A 7,454-nucleotide genomic window follows, 5' to 3' on the forward strand; every position below is an offset into this window, starting at 1 on the left:
GGTGGCCCGCGAGGCAGGGAGGAGCTGGAGGAGCGGCGTGGGGACCGGGAAGGGGACCTGGTGGAGTGGCCAGGGCAAGAGGAGGCGGCTGGTCAGGAAGGAGTCGAGCGCCGAGGGCCGTGGCGCCTTAGGAGGTGAAATGGGCAGCGCCTGGTGGGAGGGGCACGGGGACCCAGGTGCCCTGAGCAGGCTGTGGGTCTGCGGGACTCTGAGACGTGTAGGTCCCCGTCACTTCAGGGAGGTTCTGGAGAGAGGTGCTGGGCTGGAGAGTGGACCTCAGAGGCAGGGCCAGGCAGGAGGGCGCCTGAGGAGGACTCCGCCTGGCCACAGGCACCCAGCAGGCCTCGCGAGGAGGCAGCCGCTCCTTCTCTTGGTGTGAAGAGCTCCCTGGTGTCCGGGGCGCGTCCTGTTTGGGAAGGTGGCCCTCTGGGCCTTGGGGACGGTGGCTCAGCTCAGAGACAAGCACCTGCTGCCGGGGATGGGGACGGGGGACCACCGGGGGCAGCGGTGACTCAAAGGCTAGGATTTGTTGAGCCTTGTGCTGACTCGGGGGGATCCAGCGAGAGTCGGAGGAGAAAGAGGCCCCCAGGGCTGGGTCCCCAGGGCTGGACGGGCCAGCGCCCACCATGCCCTCCCCTGGGCCCACTCGCTCCTGGGGGGCCGCCTGGGGCGGGGCTGGAGGCTGGAGGGACCTTCTCAGAGACGTCAGATCCTGACTTTTGGTTGGGGACTATGCTCAGACCGGATCGGTTTGAGTTTGGGGTTCCCCTCTGCACGCCCCAAAGCCTTGGTTCACTCAGAGCCTGGTTCATTGATGAACCCCAGGACAAACCCCTGTGGGTGCTGGCACGGCCGTCGCTGGCTTCCTCCTCCTCCTCCTCCTCTCACTAAGTTGCCGAGGCTGGCCTTGAACCTGTGATCCTCCTGCGCAGCCCCCGAGTCCCTGGGATCGCGGGTGTGCGCCCCCTGCCCGGCCTCCTCCTTCTCGTCCTCACCCTTAACCTTCCGTCTTCCTCCTTCTCTGAGCAACGTTCATCCCCGCCCCCCGCCCCCCCCCCCCCCCCCGCCCCCGCGCGCGCCCCGGGGATCTGATTAGTGGACCCTTGTGCTTCTCGCTCTGGCTGCCAGCAAGCTCAAGTCCAGCCCCGCGCCAGCTCCAGCCGCTGCACCGACACGGAGGAACCCGTGGAAACCCTGTTATTTCGTTTTCCGCCCTGGCCTGCCCTTAGTCCCGACTCTGCGTCCACTCGTCCACTCATCCTATCTGGTCACATGCATTTGGAACCTGCCACAAGCCTTTCTGTGTGCGCTGGAACCAGGTAGGTCTGCAGAACCAGATCAACAAAATCAGAGCAGCAGGCATCGGTGGACTGATCCAGGGACGGGCTCATTCTGTGTGGTACTGGCACTGGAGGGGCGTCGGCTGCTGGGGAGTTTGGGGACAGTGCTCTTGCGAAGGGGAACAGTTGGCCCTTGGTCTTTCGGCTGCGAGTCTGGATTTTGCTCGGGTACTCAGCAAATTAGCCCGAGGTGGCGGGAGGACAGGCCTGAGAAGAGCCCCAGGCGCAGGCGGGCCTAATACATTATGGATCCCGGCCAGGCGGGGCGGGGGTTGGCTGTGGAGCAAGTGGGGAAGGAGCTGGGTGGCCCAGGAGGTCCCCGCGCTCCTAATTAGCCCAGAAGGTCTTGCAGAGGCCGAGGCTTGGGTTCTGGCTGGGGCTGGCTCAGCGGAGGTCCTTGGGGACTGAGCCCGTGGCCTAGCTGTCAATCAGCGGGATGTGAAGAGGGCCCACCGCCTGACGCCCCTGTGTGGAGGGACGGCCTCCTCCTGCCCAGGTGTCTCAATAATGACCTCTCGGTTGTCTCAGGCTGGTGACCTGTCCTGCTCACCACGCCTGGTCGGCTCTGGGTGGACCCCGGTGCCAGGCACCTGGGCCTTTGGCATTGGGCAGGGGACTCTCCAGCATGGCGTGGACACGGAGAGCCCCGGGGCCAGCACTGGACCCTGGCTCTGCCGTGTCCACTCCTGTGCTCTGGGCAAGCTCTGTGCCCTGTGCCCCATTTCCTCTCGGGAAGGTGGTGACGAAGGGCAGGCGACCTTGTGGGTTGTTCTGAGTCCTGGGGAGTCATCGCCGGCAGCGTGGAGAAGAGCGCTAAGCATTTCCTGTGGTCCCTATCCCTCCCAAATGTGTCCCCTCGCTGGTCCCTTCACCCGGCAGCACCTGGGCAGGAAAGATGCCCTCGGAGCCTCCCTGGGGAGGCAGAGTGGCCTCAGTGGTGAGGCCCGGGCTCCTCACCTGCCTGTGCCTCCGTTTCTCCACCTGAAACACGGGACTCGGGGCCACCCTGGGCAGCGGGAGTTTTGTGGGGGTGGACTTTGGAAAGCCCTGGCACACGCTGGACACAGGGCGACCCCTCGATAACTGATGGCCTCTGCTGCCACTCTTGATATTGGCCTTCAGAGGGACTGGGGCCCTGCAGGGTGGGGACCCTCTTTCCCCTTCTCCCCAGTGCTGAGCTCTGACCTGCTGTCCCTCCCCACTGCTGGGAAGCCGCTGATGAGCTCAGGGGCACACCTGCCACCCTCCCCAGTGTCCCTGGGCGCCGTCTTCCGGCCTGTCCCTTTCTGCTGTGTCATTGGTTTAGGCGTCTGTCCCTTTGGCCGGATGGAGACCCTGAGACCTGCGGTGTGTTCACCGAGGGTGGGGCCAGCTGCCGAGAGCCAGTCTTTTTAGGTCATTATCGGTCTCGCCGTTAAGTGACCGTGTGTCCTTATGCCTCGTGCATGTTATCGCCTTCAGTCTTCACCCTGCAATGACAAAAGCGAGGCCAGAGAGGTGGAGTGACTTGCCCAAGGTCACACAGCGTGAAGATGGTGGGATCCAAAGATGATGGGTCTGAGCCTATGCTCCATCCGCGGTGCCCCTCTGTCCAGGGTGTGGCAGTGACGAAGGTGCCGAGTGCATGGACTTAGCGCGATGGACACGGAGACTCCATAGAGGAACAGGGCGTGGAGCATCGGCCTCCCGTCCAGTGGCCTTGAGTGAGCTGGCCCTTCAGACACTCCCAGAATCCCGGGGGCATTTGGTTCTGAAGGTCGCCGCGGCACCTGTCTTGGTCGCTGGCACCAAAGCTCTCACCACCTTCTCCTCTCCGACAGCAGAACTCCCCCGCCTGCCTAGGGCAGGCTGGGGGTGCGTGGGGGGACCCGGCAGGGAGCAGGTCCCCTCCTGCTCCTCAGGAGAGGAAGGCTGGGACTCCGTGGGCCCCAGGGCTGCCGCTGGCATGGCCTGAACTGCGGCTGCCCCTCGTGGTCCCGAGATCGAGGTCAAAGGATGGCAGAAGCCACCTCTGCCCAGAGTCAGCGACCTTTCACCTGCAGACTTCTGAGGACGCACACAGGACGCCCGCCTCCCGGGGCTCCGGCCACTGGCCACTGGGCCTTCGGAGCCTGGCCGCCGAGAGCATCACCCCAGATGTAGAAGCTGAAACAGGGGAGACAGCGGGACTCTGGCACCAGACCTGGGGGACACTCGCGCCTGTCCTGGGCCCCGCGGGAGACTGTGGACTGGACACTCTCCTGATGTGCACCGTGTTCCCTGGTGTGTAAGAGGCCCTGGGGAGGCGGCGGGAGCCGAGGGCCTGTCTGCCCCCACGGCCCCTCCGCTGGACACCAGAGAAGGGCCCTTGGTGATCCTCTGACAAGCACCTGGGACAGACAGAGGACACGAGGTGCGGCCTGTAGAGGGGCCGGGCAGGGCTGGGCAGGAGGGTCCTAGCCACGGGGGCCACAGCAGCCTGGCCTCACGGGAGCAAAGAGGAGACGAGGGTTTAGGTGGGAGGACGAGGTCAAAAGTCAGGTCAGGAGGGACGCAAGGCGCAGCGGACACGTAGGATTCAGAGTCAGGCAAGGCGTCCAGGGGACAGCTTCAGGCTGGACATGGGTAAAGGTGGTGGCTCTCAAAGTTAGGACCCCAGCCACCAGCGTCAGCATCAGCTGGGACTCGCCAGGGCCCCCGCACCTGCTGATCCAGAAACCCTGAAGGGGGTTCAGCCACCTGCTTCTTCATCCCCCTCCAGGGGAGTCTCCGGCTTGGGCAGGCACCTACCTCGGTAGGAGCCAGGTGCCCCCTTGGCCAGGTGGTGGTGGAGAGTTGGTGGGACCAGGCCGCGTCCTTCTGCTGTGTCCTGCCCTGGAGCCTGGAGTGTCCGACAGACCTCGAGGCAGGGTATCCCCCAGCTTTCTAAAGAACGACGGGAAAAGTGCCGCCCGCCTGGGTGCAGAGCCCGCGGACGCCCTGCTGCGGCTTGAGGCAGCTCCTGACTGGGATCCGTTTCCCTTCCCCGGCTGCGGGCTTGGCCAGTGGAGAGGCCCTGCTGACTCCAGCCTGGGCCCAGCTGCGGCCCCTCTGGGGCAGGTGTGGACTCTCAGAGCAGCAGCCCCCCGGGTGGGCGCCCAGGCTGCCCGCGGAGAGCGGAGGCTGTAAGGGGGGCCTTCCGGCGCTGGGTCCTGCTCTGCCCACTCTGCGGCCCAGAATGCCCGGTCGCCGCCCGGCCCTGGCTCCCCCGGGAGCTCATTTAGCAGCGACTTGCTGGGAACGGAGTCGGCTCCTCATGGCCGGCTGCTCGGATGCCCTCCTCCCCGGGTGGGGTGGTCCCACCAGAGGGCTGGGGAAGCGGCTTCATTTAGGCGGCCAACAGCTCCCGTTAGTCCCCGCTCTCGGCCTTCATTTATATTGCATGAGCCGCGGAGGCTGAGGCCCTGCTCTGGTTGCCGGGCCTCCTGCTCCTTCCCCTCCGCCCTCCACCTTTATCCTTCCCGGGGAGCATCTGTGTTCACTCCCGTCCTGGCTCCCCACATCCTGCTCCTGCCTCTTCATCACCATGGCGACTGCATCAGGACCAACCCCGGCGACTGTTGTGATGGCTCGTGTGTGGACTCCCTGCGTCTTGTCCCCAAGGTGAATTATCCATTAGGCACGGTAGGCACAGTGCCAGGGGCCCATGAGGATAGTTTAGTTTCTTTTAAAATTAGAAGGAAAAAAAAAAACCCTTTTAAGTAGAAGATAATACATCACATTAATATATTCGCCTTTATTTTTCATGAGAAGGGGCCCAGGAAGGGAGAGGCCCAGGCTGTCGGGAGTCATCACATGTCCTGTCCCCCACCGCCCAGGCCTTAAAAAGACAAACCTGGCCGTATCCTTTGCTGCTTCCAGTGTGGCGAGCAGGAGGGTCCAGGTAACCCGCAGTGGCCCCTGGGCTGGCTGGACATAGACCTGGAGGGCAGGAGTGCGGCTCGCAGCTCAGCTGCCCTGGACAGGGACTTTCTCTCTGTTTGAGGGGCTGCAGGGACGCTGGGTGCCCAGGTCTCCAGGGCCTGGGCAGCTGCCATTCCTGAGCAGCCCCTGCATCCTGCTGTCCCTCGATTCTGGTCCATCAGGGCCCAGAGGTCTGTTGTCACCCCACGGATGTGGCTGCTCTTTAAGAAGGGAGAGTGACAAGAGGGACGGTCCCTCTGCGGGAATGGCAGATACCTGAAACGTCTCAGGGGGTGGGACTTTTTCTGACCCTTGACGTGCAGGAAGTGGGGACCACGGGGTCCCACAGGGAAGGACGCTGTCAACCCTGAGTTCCCGGTGCCCGCAGGGCGAAGTCTGAGACCCTCAGCCTGGCTCACCGGTCCCCCCAGGAGCCGGCCCACTCTCCCGCCCGCTCCCTGCTGCTCATCAACTCTGAGCCAGCGACGTCGCCCTGCAGGTTCTGAGGACCCTGGGCTGCTCTCCTGCTCTCCCTTGCTCTAGCTGAATGCTGCAGACCGGGCCGTTTACAAGGGAAAAAGATGCTGCATTCCCAGTTCTGGGAGGAGGGAATTCAAGGCCAAATGGTCACAAGGCCTCTCCAAGTGTTCTGCTCAGGCCTCTCCGCTGGGTTAGAAGGTGCCCATGCAGTCTGATGGCCCATTTAATCTTAATTATCTCCCAACCTCCAGCCTCCAAGTCCCATTGTCTAATGAGGATTCCACCCTCACAGTACTTCACAGGGGGGGTCACATTCCAAGGTATTTTGGCGACATTTAAACCAGGGCACTGAGCTTTTTAAACCCTCCTAGCCCTGGACGGTCCTCTTCACACCCCTCCCCGGTCCACAAAGGAAAACTTCTATTCATCCATCAAAACCCCATCAAAGAGTGGCTCCCGGGACCCTCCGCGTCCTGATTCCCAGATACAGAGGAGAAGGTGTGAAGAAAAAAAAGAGAAAGATTTGTTTTAGCTTTTTCTCCTTCTCCCGACCTGTAGGCAGGAGAGGCCAGCGCTATCTCTTCCTATTAGACGGGCAGGTGGGGGGGGGGGCGGGAGGAGGAAGAAAGCCCCGTCCACTCCCCACTTCGAGTTCATGAAAGCTGACGTCCGCTCCACTTGACTCACTGTCTTTTGTAAAAGAAGAAAATCTTAAAATGACTTCTGGTCTCAGCACTGCGACAGACAAAGCAAGAAAGGAATAATGATGAGGTTCCTCGTTCCCTTCCTTATTACCTCGCTCCTTCCCCGTTCCTCGGAGGCGATCGTGACCATGAATTTTTTAAATCCTTTCTGCTCGTGTTTTTCTATTTTGGTTAGATGTGTTTGTACATATGAACAATATACAGTGGCTTTTGTGTGTTTAAAGGCATCTTGCAGGAATGAGACGCTGAATTTAGCCGTCTGTAGTGTGAAATCTTCACCTGGTACCTTGTGAGTCCATCTAGACTGATATTCACATGTCTGGAGATTCTAGCTAGCCATCTAAAGCTAGGAAAAAAATCAGATAAAGGGTTCCATTTTCACAGCTGTGTAATATTCCACCAGACTGACACGGCACGTTAGAAAAACAGTCCCCTCAGGGAAGAACATTCTGGTTTTCTTCTTTTCAGTCACAATCAATGTCTTGCATGGGTTTTCTAGGTCTCTACCTAACAGTAAAAGTGCTAGAACAGGTGCCTGTTTATCTTCAATGCATACCACCAAATTGTGTTCTAGAGTGATCATCCCAACCACAATTCTAGTAGCATGAAAAATCCCGGCTGGAGGGCATGGTGGCCCTAAATTTTGGGGGGGGCCAATATGATCTGTATGAAATGGAATTAAGTTTAAAAAAACATTATTTTCCAGCTTCTTAGTGAAGCTTCATTTTTAACATGTCTTTGTTGATCATTTTCATTGTCTAATTGTGGTGCTTTCTTTTATTTGATTTTTAAAAAATTAAAATCAGGGGCTGGGGCTGGGGTTCATCGGTAGAGTGCTCCTCGCCTAGCACATGCGAGGCCCTGGGTTCCATCCTCAGCACCACAGAAAAATGTTTCCCCCCAGTACTAGGGATGGAACTCAAGGGGGTTCTGCTGCTGAGCTGTCTCCCTACCCCTTTTATTTATTTATTTATTTTGAGACCGGGCTTTGCCAAGTTGCCCAGGTTTG

This window comes from Callospermophilus lateralis, chromosome 7 (assembly GCF_048772815.1).
Source record: "Callospermophilus lateralis isolate mCalLat2 chromosome 7, mCalLat2.hap1, whole genome shotgun sequence".
In the NCBI taxonomy this organism is placed as follows: domain Eukaryota; kingdom Metazoa; phylum Chordata; class Mammalia; order Rodentia; family Sciuridae; genus Callospermophilus; species Callospermophilus lateralis.